The sequence below is a fragment of the Hevea brasiliensis genome, chromosome 16 (genome assembly GCF_030052815.1).
Source record: "Hevea brasiliensis isolate MT/VB/25A 57/8 chromosome 16, ASM3005281v1, whole genome shotgun sequence".
Classification (NCBI taxonomy): domain Eukaryota; kingdom Viridiplantae; phylum Streptophyta; class Magnoliopsida; order Malpighiales; family Euphorbiaceae; genus Hevea; species Hevea brasiliensis.
In genome coordinates, this window is record NC_079508.1 from 39,785,572 (window position 1) to 39,800,672 (window position 15,101).

A 15,101-nucleotide genomic window follows, 5' to 3' on the forward strand; every position below is an offset into this window, starting at 1 on the left:
GTTCATTTGGTCATAACTCTCTATACTGGTCCAATTGACCTAAAATTTTAACCATGGAAAGTTTAGACATAGGGCTACATTTTTCATGAAGACCACTTAACCCAGTTTTGCCTTTAACAAATTCAAATTGTTAGCACAAGTTGGGTCACTGAAACTGCCAACCCAGAAAATGACCAAATGAACAGTACGTGTTCATTTGGTCATAACTCTCTCTATACTGGTCCAATTGACCTAAAATTTTAACCATGGAAAGTTTAGACATAGGGCTACATTTTTCATGAAGACCACTTAACTCAGTTTGGCTTTTAACCAAATCAAATTGTTAGCACAAGTTGAGTCACTAAAACTGCCAACCCAGAAATTGTCTAAAATACTGTTCCTTTGGTATGCTTGACCAGTTTTGGCAAAAATGCCATAACTTGGTCTCCAAAGCTGCAAATTGAGTGAAACTAGTGCCAAAAGTTTTATAAGACATAGCACAACAATTTTTATGTTTTGACCAAGCTCTAGAAACCATTGCATCCTAGGGAAAATATTAGCCAAATTTAGGAATTGAAATCTAGAAAATGTTAAGTTGAACCCAGAATGCCATTTGATACCTGTGTGTTCATTTGGCCATAACTCCCACTAGGAAATTCCATTTGAGATTTGCCAATATGATCTAGAAACATGATACTTAGGGCTACAATATTGATTTAGACACCTTTGCCAAATTCTAAGTGTAAAGACCCTAAAAAGAGGGTCAAACATACTGCCCTGAAGTTGATTTTTGCCCTTATAGGACTGAGAGTCTAGGTTAATACATTGACCATAACTCACTATACCAAGCTTGAAAAATTATGAAATTGTACCTAAGAGTCCCTAAGACATAGAGGAACATATCTTGTGGAGGAACCTAAGTCTAAAAATGACAATAAAATGATCAAATGACTGGTCAAAGTTTATTGACTAGAAATTGTAAATTCTGGATAGCTTAGAGGCAAAGGGACCAGTTATGGTATTTTGACCATAACTTGAGTTCTATAACTCCAAATTCAGTGATTCAAAAACTGAAATTCAAGTTTAAACATAGAGGAACAATTGTTATGAAGGAAGTGTGACTAAATAGACATCCTAACCTAGTCAAATTCCTAGATAAAGATAACACATCAACATGAACCTAAAGAAAGGTTCATGGGAAAAATGCTATATATGATAATTAAAATACTCATAAGGATAATTAAATATTAAAAATGATATGAATATATAAATTGGGACTAATGTCTCATTAATATGAAATTAATGGTACCAATGAACAGTACTAGAAAATAGTAACAGTGAATAGTGCTAAAATAATTAAAAATGTTTAATTGCCCATAGTATACCTAGACTTATTTATTTAGTTTGGATAAATTGGTATACCAATTAGGGACCACAGATAGCGATCGCTACTGAGCAAATCATGAACTGACAATATATGTCGATATGATTGTTCTACAGGCTATATGCCTATTTATCGCCATTGTGCCTACTTTATTTCGGCTTTACAAGCCCGACAATGGTCTCATGCCCGATACCGGTGGCCTCGTGCACGATGGATGTATCTGAGGTAGACATATGGCTGTCTAACCCGTATACTCCCGTGTATCCAGCTTTTATAATTTGTTATAGGTTTCTTGGGCATTGATAATAATTAATTAATACTGAATATACAATAAGTAAACAGGAAAGACCCCAATAATTTTAATTGATTCCAAAGTGTAAAAAAATGTAAAAGACCCAGAATTTATGATTTGTAAATATTATTTCAATTGTTTAATTATTATTATTATAAATTATGCACCACTAAGCGTTATGCTTAGCGCGTTGGTTTTCCATCGCGTAGGTACTGAAGATCAGCAGCCGCCACAGTAGTATTCGGACGAGTTTTGACCGGATCGCCACCGTCGTAGTCACCTCATCAGTCTTTTGTATTTTGGTAGGGCCCATGTGTAGCCTAGTATTTTGGTTCATTATGTCTAGTCATTATGTAATTACTAGTTTATGATGTATTTTATTTTGGACTTGAAATGAAAACTTATAATTTATTATCTATGAATTTCAATATGAATGCAATAGATGACACTTCATTTTGAGATCTCATAAATAGTTGCGAATGATATGATAAAAGAGAATATGATATGGAAATATGTGAGATGACTATGAATATGTTAACAGGTGATAGTGGAACCCGCCAGATGCTAATAAAACAGAGGAGGATCTGTTCGGGTCTCCACAAAAATAAGATATAAAAAAAAAAAAAAATTTCTACACGTAAATTACCTGATTTAAAGGACATTAAAATTTACAATAGACATGACAAGACAAGATAGGGTGCTCCGGCACCGAATGTGGCACTTCTTGCTCGGCTATACAATAGACGGGTAAGGGGCGTCACAGCAGATATCGTGTCAAAGAGAGGGCTTGCAAAAGCGAATTTTTTATTCATAGTGGCTTAAATGAATCAATTAAATCTACAAAAGCTTATTTGACTTAAAGAGTAATTATCAGGGACTTAAAAGAATTAACTAAATTGACAAAAACTTATTTAACTTTAAGAGTAATTGTTAGAGCCTTAAAAGGACATTTTGCCTAAACATAATTATATCAAGAGTCCCACTCGATCCTTGTTGGGATTTCATTAATTAAAATTTTTACTAGCATTCCCATGCCCCTACAACCTCTACTATGAGTAACGAGGTTGACCTCTATAAATGGAAGTTGACCATATGGCCCACGCCTTCATTATAAGACCTACTAACATTTAATAACCTGCAGAGAGCATTAAATACCTCGGGATTTCATAAAAAGCCTCAGAGGTCTCTTTTAGCAAAATTACTCCTTTTAAATCTAAGTCATTGCCACTAATGGGCATTTTGTCAAAAATGTGTGTTAATTAAAACTAAAAGGACCAACTCATTAACCGTTAAATTAAATATTTACATAGAGATTTGTGCAACCTATATACACATTTTAATTAATTTTGAACACACCTCAATATAATATTTAATCTAATGGATGTTAAACTCATTCTTATATAAACTTGAGTTTATATTAGATGCACAAAAAAAAAGACACTTTTATGTGTGTGAGAAATAAATTTCTAAATTAAGGTGGATTTATCAGTAAGTTCAAGTCACATACCGCCATTCATACTAGCGTATGTATGATAAGGGAATTTTTATCTATATCTGGTCCATCACGAAATTAAGACACAAACTTGCTAGTGAGAACCTAAGACACAAACATATAGGATCCATGTATTTAATAGATGAGTCTCATCATACATCTTGTGTCTTGGTCTATGGTGGATTGAATGTAAATAAGAAAAATCATGTATGACATAGTATGGAAGCAACCACTATGACACTTTATTCTTTGTCCAAATCAAATTAAAGCAGCTCAATTTCAACAAGTACCACAACTTAGGTAAGGTCTTTCTTTTAAAACCATCATGATCAGGGCACTTTTGAGATTTTGAGTAAGATATGGAGTTCCACTAATAAAATTGGTGTTGAAAATGGTAATTTGAATCCAAGGTGACAACAATGCAAGCCAACTTGGCAACAACAAAGTCGTGAGAGGAGGTTGTGGGGGACTTGGACGAGGTTCTTGTTGTTGTTGAAATGTAAAAGGAAGGTGCTAGCCAAGACACTCGTTCTTAATTTTTGGATTATAAAGATTTTTCTTATTTTTATTGTAATTTTTTTTTCATTTTGAGTTATGTTGATTTTTTGGTCTCAAATTGTTAGATATTTGATTTTTGGTCATGTTGAATTTTGGATTTATTGTTTTGAAGTTTCAATTCTTTGATCAAATGATGTTTGTGAATTAGGATTGAATTTTGTTTTCTTTTATATGATTTTTGGTTTAGAGGTTTCTCTCAGATTTTATTTATTTATTTATTTATATCTTTTATGGGTTTTGGCTTTCTAGGCAAATCAAGTGAAGGAGGAAGAGAGACAAAATGTGTGTGAGAGAGAGGAGGGACAGAGTAAGGTAAAATGTGTGCATGTGACATAGAAAGAGAAAGAATGTGCGTGAGAGTGAGAGAGGGAAGAGACAAAATGTGTGAGAGAGAAGGGAGAGAGAGAGAGAGAGTCAATTATGTGGCATAGTTGGTCTACTGTCAATTCGATGAAACAAAATATTCTTATAATTCCCCATTAATACAACATAATATTTTTTTTTTCAATCATTACTTTTAGACCGTTGTTGTATAATATAATAAATTAATATTAAATAGAAAAATATAAATAAGAAATAAGATTAGTAATAAATAATTATCAATTAATTTGACCATAAGAATGTGAGAGAGAGGGAAAAAGTAAAAGGAGAGAGGGAGAAAGAGAACAGGGAGATGAGAAAAATTCGTAATTTCATTTTTTTAACTTTATAAATTGGATATGGTAGGTTAGAGTGACTTTTCAAATATAAAATAAAATTAGGTGATTGTATTGTAACAAATTGAAGTTGATGGTACTAGTTGATAATTTGGCAAAAAAATTTAAAATGAAAAACCCTTTAGTAGAGCCTTTGTATTTTTGGGAAGATATGCTTATCATAAAGGAAGGACGGTTCACCTTGTATGGAATTAGTTTTGATGTCCGAACATATATATATATATATATATATATATATATATATATATATATATATATATATATATATATATATATATATAAAGCATGAATGTATTCCATAAAGTTTGCCACGCGACATTCTCTTCTATAGTATTGTCACATGGCTAATATGTGGCAGAGTGACAAGTGATATTATCTCATTATATGTAAGTTATAAATTATTTAATAGTTACCCTATTAATACTATAATAAGTAACCATAATAATGGTTACGTAATGGTTACTTATTATAGTATTAACAGGGTAACTATTAAATAATTTATAACTTACAAGTAATAGAGAATTCTATGCCACGTGGCAATACTGTAAAAGAGAATGCCACATGTCAAACTCTTTTATTAATTATTTCAAATTTTATTTTTATTATTTTTATTTTTCAAACTTTATTAATTTATTCAAATTTTATTTCAAACTTTTTAATAAAGATTTGAATGAAATCTTTTTTAAAAAGTTTGAAATAAAATTTGAAATAATTAATAAAGTTTAAAAAATAAAAATAATAAAAATAAAATTTGAAATAATTAATAAAAAAATTTTTAAAAATTACATTATATTTATATGTTAAAATTAAAAGAAAATATATAAATTAAAATTAGTAATAGCCACGTGTATTAGCATAGGTGATTCCCTAGTTACTTAGAAAATAAAACCTTTGGGAGCTATACACCTATTTAATTGTTAATTGTTAAAGTTTAATTTTTATGGTAAGTGATAGCACATAGAAAATTTATAGATCTTTAACATAGATACAACATTTATATTTGCACATCGAGCTTTTCTTTAGTCTTCGATTATGAGTGTGTTTGATTTAACTTATGAAATTCAATTTATAAAATAATGCTTATAATCGAATTTGAACTTATAAGTATTTGAAATTTTAATCAATTACGTGATTAATTAAAGTACTCATATGTTATTGATAGATAGTTTATGTGTTTAATATAAAATACCATACTTATATGTTATTGATAGATAGTTGATGTGTTTAATATAAAATACCATCTCCGTCCATTTTTATTTACTGCATTTAGGTTTTGCATAGTGATTAAGGAAATAATTTGATAACCTCATTTTCATAAACATATACTAGTAATTGATTAAATTATCCTTTATTTCATCTAATTACTCATTTTATAAACATATACTGTATTTAGTAGAAGAAAAGGTAAAATTGGAAAAAAAGTTAATACTCTTTGGTTTTCTAAATACAATAGATAAAAATAGACAGAGGGGATTATAAACATATTTATTATTAAAATGACTAAAAAGGATATTAGATAAGATCTGTAATGAAATTTTAAAAATTAAATAAAGATGATATGGTAAAATACTTGATCAAACTAACTTGTAAGCGCCAAAATAAAAAGCTGGTCCCTTAATTTTTTAGCTTGTAAGTGCAAAAAATATTATAAGCAAATATGTAATTTTTTTTAGAACTTATCGGCTTGTAAGTTAAGACAAATACCTTTTATAAATTATTATTATTATTATTATTATTATTATTATTATTATTATTATTATTATTATTATTATTATTATTATTATTATTAATAAAAGCACAATGTGCTAATTACAATTAATGGGCTACATAGCCGCAAACAACCCCTTCACTTTATGAATTTATATCCATATTTACATATATCTATACATATAAAGCAGACAGATTTTCTCCTGATGTTGCTATATAAGATTCAAAAACTATTATATTTATGCCACGTGGTAATATTTAAAGTAGTCAAGTTTTCTCTTGTGCTACCACATAAAATTCTAAAACTGTTACATTTAACCAAATGGCAATATTAAATTAAATTTATTGCTAGCCATTTTTTTCCTTGCCACATATGTCAATTTTATTAATAGCAATTTAAAAAAAAAAACCAGCTGAATTGAATTTATTGATATTTATTAAATTTCATATACTATTTATAGAATATTAATTTTCCATAATTTTAAGCTTTAATTTTAATTTTATATCCGATATATATATATATATATATATATATATATATATATATATATATATATATATATAAAGTAAGGAGGTATTTCCAAGGAAATAACACATAGCACTTTCCTTGAAAAGATTACTACGTGTCACATTCTATAAATATTCTCCTTTATGCTAATCATTATTTAATTTTCTTATTTCTCTTTTAATTATTATTATTATTTACAATACTACCTTAATGTTTATTAGTTTAATTATTATTTCTTTTAAAATTTATTTTTTTTAAATTAAGACCTTTAATATTAAATACAATAATTAAAAATTATTTAAATTATTTTTTTATAATTTCATTTATGCAAAAATATTATTTACTATATGTTACTTTGCATAATAATAATAATAATAATAATAATAATAATAATAATAATAAGATCATTAATGACCATTAGTTTAAAGAAAATTGACAATTAATTTGTGATCTCATAATCAATCATAAATAATATCTTTTATGCTAATTATTATTTAATTTTTTTATTTATCTTTTAATTATCATTATTATTATTAACATTTATGATTTAAATTATTATTTTCTTTGAATTTTGATTTTTAAAAGTAAAGACTTTTTATGATTAAATAAAATATTTAAAAATTATTTATATTATTTTTTTATGAATTCTTTTATGCAAAAATATTATTTACTACATGTTATTCTCAATAATAATAATAATAATAATAATAATAATAATAATAATAATAATATTGAAAGGTCACTGGTGGTTATTAGTTTAAAGAAAATTGATCATTAATTTGTTATTTCATAATCAACTATCATATAATTTAATCAATCTTAAATTATTTCATATCTTTAATAAATATTTTTGTTATATTGTTATATTTTCTATTATTTTTATTATAAAATCTTTGTTAAAAAATTTGAGAAATAAAAAGTGTAGTCTACATAAAAAGTTATAAAAATAAAATATAGATATTTAACTTATTTAAAAAATTAGTATGTATTATTTTTTATGTTAATAATTTAATGTTCTTTTTATTTCACTTTCCTAAAATTAATTAATGCTTATTATTATTATTATTATTATTATTATTATTATTATTAAATTATGGCTATTTAATTGAAACGGCCAAGTAAATAAGAAATATTTTAGTGTTATAAAAATTAAATTTGAATACTTTTGCTACCCTTTTTCAATTAAATAATATTTAATTATAAATTAATTTTTTTTATTTAAATAGTTTTTATTTATTTGTCTGTATATAGTATGCCATACGAGATATGTGATATACATCAAATATTCTCTTCTTATCAAATATTTTTATTTCACCTAAATGCTCTCAAATCTTTTTTGATTTGTGCTATTTTTTTATTATTTCTTTCAAAAGTTATTACTTATCATTCTCAAAATTTATTTATTTAAATATATTTAATTAATATGTATTTAATTATTAATTTTTTTATAAACTTCTTATTTAATATTTCTTAAATTTTTGAATATTTTATTGTTTATAATTACATATCTAATGCAATTATAACTAATATTTTGATCATCCATATTTTTTTATTAATTTTTAATAGAATTATTTTTAAATTTTAATTAAATATTTATATTTTTATGCATAAATTATCTATTAACTATATTTTTATATAGGAGTAGAATTTTAAAGATAAATTGCAAATATGATTGCATAAAAAATTTAACTACAAATAAAGATAATTAAAAAAAATTATAGTTAAAATATTAAAATTATAAAATCTGTCTTTTGAAAAATAGTATTGTAACATACCGAATTTTCAAATAATTATTTTATATGTAAATATTTTATTTTAACCCTGGTATTGTGGACTTCGCGTAGGTACTTTCGTTTCGTGAAAATTTGATCATTGCCCGGAGTTGCAATTTTGGGTCGAGCAGATAAGCTGCCAGACCCATTTTAGAACTAAGTCAAAGTTATAGGCTACCCAGCATTTGTAGATGTCCCGAACGCGTTTCAAGCGTTAGAATTGACATAGGTAAACTCGAACCCAAAGTTTCTTCAGTTATTTAGTGTCAGGTTTAGAATAAAAATCCATAAAATATTCGGGAGTTATTAGAAAATTATAATTCTTTTTGCAATAGCTTTATAATAATGTTGAGGACCACAGGAAAAAGTTTTAGAATTTTTAGAGTTTATTTGAGTGATTTTTGCAGAATATCCATTTTAGGGGCTAAAACGTACTATTTCAAGTTTGTGACTATTGCTTGGTTTAAAGGGCCCAGGAGGGGCCATATGATATTGATGAGATATGGGTTGAGATGTGTGATTCTAGAAGTGTTATTTGAACCATTGTGCAGGTTGGGTAGGTCATAGATGCAGGGAAAATTCTGTTGAATTTTCGGTAAGACCTTAGAAACTATTTTAATTTTATGGTTTAAATCAATTATTTAGTTTTTTTTTCAGTCTTTTGATAGAAGTCAGTGTGTATGTTTAGGCGATCGGTACCGACCGTCTTCTTCTTTCAGCCAGACTAGCTGCAGTTCAGTCGACTAATCCGTGAGTAGATATTTATTTTATTTATAATTTCAATATTATTATATTTCTGGCATGCTCATGCATTACTTATATTAATATTTATGTAGTTAAATATTAGGCATGCCTTGTCTTGTATTTATACATGATGATATTTGTAACACCCTAGGCAAATCCCACATCGGCAAAACACGAGAGAGATGCTGGGTTTATAAGTTGGCGATTCGTAACCCCTAGTGACGCGTTTTAAAACCGTGAGGGCTTTGGCCTAGAGCGGACAATATCACTAGTGGGCTGGGCCATTACATTTGTGGTATCAGAGCCGCTCCGCGTGCAACCTTGGGCAATGGTGTGGCAAACCTCAGCGAGGACGCTAAGTCCCATAAGGGGGGTGGATTGTAACACCCTAAGCAAATCCCACATCAGCAAAACACAGGAGAGATGCTGGGTTTATAAGTTGGCGATTCGTAACTCCTAGTGACGTGTTTTAAAACCGTGAGGGCTTCGGCTCAAAGTGGACAATTCGGGGTAGGCATGGCTTTGAGTTGATCTCACTGGCCCCCGCATATGGGTTATTAAGCAAAAGTCTAGCTCGAGTTGATCTCACTGGCAGGTCTTGGATTAAGAGAGCTGGGTAGGGGGATTAGCTCCCCATATATGTACGCATGAGTCTGAACTTGACATGGGTGCATGAGTGCTCCAAATTATCCTTGATGTGACTTAATATGATTTGTTTAACTTGTATGAAAATGATGCATTTCATTTCTAAGGATGCATTAGAATTAGATAGTTATAGAAATTGTAGGTAAAATAAATATTTACTCTCTGAGTCGAACGCTCACTTCTGTTCACTATTTTTCTAGGATATAGGAGAGCCTTATTGTAAATGACATTTTCTTTCCTCACAGGTCCACTTAAGTTCGTTTTGTATAATTTATATAATCAAGAGAAGTTTTAGAACTCCACATGTGTAGGGGTTATTTAATTTGATAATGGACTGGGTATATGGCTTGGTTTGAGGGAGCTGAGCTCCCATTTGATCTTATTGTGATTTGTGGATGATTGTGAGGGTGAGCTGAGCTGCTCAATGGATTGGATTTTTGTGTCTATAGGTCGAGTGAGTCAAAAACTCTCCGTTGGATGGTCCATATTATGGTCGGACTCTGTCTGGTTCTTTCCTTGAAATTGGGCCAAATATAGGTTTATGTTTTGGTTAAAAGATAATTGGGCTTACTACAGGCTTCGGGGGCCTTATGCTGACCCAAGTTCTAGTGCCGGTTCAGCCTGTGAGTTCAGGTCGTGACAAGATTGGTATCAGAGCTTAGGCTCCAGATTCATGGGAAGCTGATATCTAGGGATTTAAAAAAAAAAAAAAAAAAGAGTCTTGTTAGGAGGTCACATACAGAGTATAGGATTCTATTTTATCTTTTTGTAATTCTTTGTTTCTAGATTCTGCGTTATTCCTTGGGCAGTGTAAAAGTGCTTCAGATTGGTGTCTTATTTTTCGTACAGTACATGGTGATATAAACTAGAGTTAGCAAATGTGTTGAGGTCTACCATGGGTATATGTATTCCATGAAATTCTGTGTTTTTGTCAGTATAGGGCCAATTGGCGTGCCTATTTAGTGCAAGGCAAGAGGACATAAAGGTGAGTTATGGCAATATAGTTGCCCTAGATGAGGGCAAAGGTATCACTGCTGATAGTTGTCAGTGGATATCATAGTCAAAATAAGTTTACGAGATCGATGGATTTAAGAGAGATAAGAGATTGAAAAACCTAGTTTGTTAAGATGTACCATAGTAACTATGCAATGTTCTCGATGTTTGTATTGTAAGCTGCAGATTATAGTACCAACATGGGATTATTATGTAGAGCTGTGTGCTTTCCCGTGATGCTCCATGATGAGGATGTTTGTAGATGGCCTCTGTTTGGTATAGTTATACCATACTAGAGTTCTATATCTACAGAGGAGTTGGGAACTCCTAGTTAGGGATCTAGAATCAGAATATCGAAAGGTCACAATAGGGTGGTAACTAGAGTTAGTGACTCAGTTACCCTAACATGAGCTAGAGTTACATCAGGAGTTGTCATCAGACCAGAGGTGTCAAGTTAGTTGCAAAGTAAAGGTGACACTAGTAGATTGAGACCATCTAGTGTCCTTGCATGGCAACAAGGTGTAGAATATGACTTTGCTTTTAAAAGGAGACAAGATGCTATGAATGATGTTTATAGCATGTGAAGTAACATTTTAATAAGTTTACAGTGTGATAAGAGAGCAGATGGCCAGGCATGGTTTTGGCAAGGTGGCAGGTGTACTACTCCTTTTATAGTTAGTTGTGATATAAGATAAAAGATTACTACTAGTGATGGTGACCTAAAGAATAGTGTCCCTGATGGGACTGTAGAGTGTGGTAGAGAGTAGTTAGCTCAAGTATCCTGAAGAGGGTATAAGTTTCATTGTAGGAACTATAAGTGATATGATCATGATGGATGCAAAGCTTTTAAGTAACAAGGGAAAAAGGAAATCCTGTAGATTCCTTCTTTGAGGTAGTAGGGGTAGTATGTGTTCTAAAGGACATAAATGGAGATCACATAGTGAATGCATGGCTCTTATTCCTTGAGTTCTTCATTAGCTTCTTATTGCTTGAGACAAAGGTATACTCTAAGTAAAGGAAAGGATAAGGATAGAAGTTAGCATGGGTAAATCATAGAATATGTGTATATATAGAAAAAGTGCAGAAGGCAAAAATAAAATAGTTGGATCAGGTGCAGCGGGAGAGATAACCTGAATACCAGTAGAAGTACCAGCCAGAGCAATTAGAGGACCAATTTTGAGTAACATCAAGGTATTGATGACTTGATAGAGATAGTGAAGGGATATAAGTTCCTGACATGATAGTCAAATCAAGAAAGAGAGTAGCACCAAAGAATAAAATAGTCAAGTTCTATTTTGAGTAAGATAAAAGAGATGAATTAAAGAGCAAATCGAATAGCCAAGGATAGGATAAGATTAGGAAGACCAAAGTGAGATATAAAGTACATAAAGTGCCATCCTAGGCAAGGTAAATAGGATGAACTGAAAAGCAATATTAGAAAGCCCACAACGAGATTACATGAGTGAGGATAGTTGTCAAGATATAGGATCCAAAAGTGTAGGACTTAGAGCAGGTCATAGTTTAGGCAATGTCAGGAGCCAAAACATGGAGTTCAAAGTTGTAGGATATGGATCAAATTTTGTCTATTCCTATTCCTGAGATGGAGTACGTAGCACTGAAATAAGATCCATTTGAACTTCTAATAGTGTGAGGAATGTCACATCTTACCCCTCCGTAAGGTATAATATGATCTCATAGTATACCTAATGAATTATCGAACTTCACCTACTAATAACCCATTAAATACACTACAAGGGATTTTGAAACAATTTTCATTCATTTTAATTTCTAAAGTAATGTTAAAACATTATTAGAGAGCCTTTAATTGGAATTTATGTCATAATTGAACATTTTGATTAAGTTGATTTTCCGCAAATTTTATAAAAATTCCGGCAGAATGCCGGCTGTATTTTGATAAAATAGTTCTTCAAAAACCTGAAAAGAAAGCACTTCCAATAAATTCTTCTCAAACCCAACTCCAATAGTTCTCAATTCCACACAATTTCAACACATTTCAATAAAACTCATCATCATTGCATTTAATTTAATTTACATATACAAGTCTCAATTTACAAAAGAAAATAAAAAATAATATCAGTATAAGCTTTAATGTACAACTGCTCAATTAGGTCTGCAAATACATATGACTAAAATATTTACATCAAGCTAATTTACAAGGGTACAAATAAATACTCATACAAAATCTATAAAATTTATTTCCTTGTCACTTTCGCAGCTCACTCTACTGCTTTATCCTTTCCCTTATCTGCAACAGCAAAATAAAGCTATCGCTGAGTAATTTTACTCAATGGTGTACAATAAAAAATTAAAATTTACTAAAATAATCATTCATCGATTAACAGAAATTTTAAAACCTTTCACAAGCATTTTTCACAAAACTAAGCTTAACACTTATAATACTATTTTATCAAACAAGTTACAATCCACAGTGTTGTCAATCAATAACACAACTTAGGTCATGACACAAAATTTTCAAACAATATCGTGTTGTACACCATGACAAAGTAATCTCAACCCCACTAATCGAAATCAATGAGGGAGGCGGCTAGCTAGCTATATGAGTACTCATCTGTACTCAACCTCAAACTTGCAAGCCAGAGAGGGAGTTCGGATGGCATATTCCCGATATGGAGTACGTAGCACTGAAATAAGATCCATTTGAACTTCTAATAGTGTGAGGAATGTCACATCTTACCCCTCCGTAAGGTATAATATGATCTCGTAGTATACCTAATGAATTACCGAACTTCACCTACTAATAACCCATTAAATACACTACAAGGGATTTTGAAACAATTTTCATTCATTTTAATTTCTAAAGTAATGTTAGAACATTATTAGAAAGCCTTTAATTGGAATTTATGTCATAATTGAACATTTTGATTAAGTTGATTTTTCGCAAATTTTATAAAAATTCCGGCAGAATGCCGGCTGTATTTTGATAAAATAGTTCTTCAAAAACCTGAAAAGAAAGCACTTCCAATAAATTCTTCTCAAACCCAACTCTAATAGTTCTCAATTCCACACAATTTCAACACATTTCAATAAAACTCATCATCATTGCATTTAATTTAATTTACATATACAAGTCTCAATTTACAAAAGAAAATAAAAAATAATATCGGTATAAGCTTTAATGTACAACTGCTCAATTAGGTCTGCAAACACATATTACTAAAATATTTACATCAAGCTAATTTACAAGGGTACAAATAAATACTCGTACAAAATCTTCAAAATTTATTTCCTTGTCACTTTCGCAGCTCACTCTACTGCTTTATCCTTTCCCTTATCTGCAACAGCAAAATAAAGCTATCGCTGAGTAATTTTACTCAGTGGTGCACAATAAAAAATTAAAATTTACTAAAATAATTATTCATCGATCAATAGAAATTTTAAAACCTTTCACAAGCATTTTTCACAAAACTAAGCTTAACACTTATAATACTATTTTATCAAACAATTTACAATCCACAGTGTTGTCAATCAATAACACAACTTAGGTCATGACACAAAATTTTCAAACAATGTCGTGTTGTACACCACGACAAAGTAATCTCAACTCCACTAATCGAAATCAATGAGGGAGGTGGCTAGCTAGCTATATGAGTACTCATCCGAACTCAACCTCAACCTCAGCTAAATGGCCATACCATTGATTGCCAATTAATTTCTAAGCTCCTTAAGTGAAACTCTAAAAATTCAGTTTTGGATCACATGTTTCTACTGTTCCATTGGACCTTCTACAATGAGAATTTAGCTGACTTCCCTTCATTAAAGTTATTTCTTAGTGTCCTAGATTTAATTCCCTTTTTGAATCACTCCATTTGGAGTTTTGTAGCTCAAGTTATGGCCATTTAACCATAACAGGCCGGATTGACTAGAGTCTAGATTTCTGGGAAATTTTTACGTTCTGGCAGATTTGGTGACTCAAATTTGGGTGGCAAATTGATTTGGTTATGGTCATAATTTGGGATTATATTCCTCATAAAAATTGTTCTACTTTGTCATAGCTTTCCAATGGTATAAAAATCAGGTCATTTGGACCTGTCTACACCAAGTTATGACCATTTGAATAAGTACTGTTCATATGGTTAGTTTTGCCCAGTGGCAAGGCACCTAATCCGGATTTGATCAAAATTTTCACCCACTTGTAGTCAGTTTTAGGGCAAGCTTTCTTCATCAAAATTGTTGCATTATGACCATATTTTCATCTCCAATTGGCCTCACACTAATTAGAGCAACAAAATTCAACTTATAACAATTTAAGTGGACAGGGGTCAATCTGTC

General features: G+C 30.2%; 1 protein-coding gene across 1 annotated transcript in view; it reads left to right on the forward strand.

Moving 5' to 3' along the window:
• Nucleotides 1–15,101, forward strand: part of LOC110671751 (probable mannitol dehydrogenase) — a 45,826-nt gene that overhangs the window by 12,442 nt on the left and 18,283 nt on the right. The window lies entirely within an intron of this gene.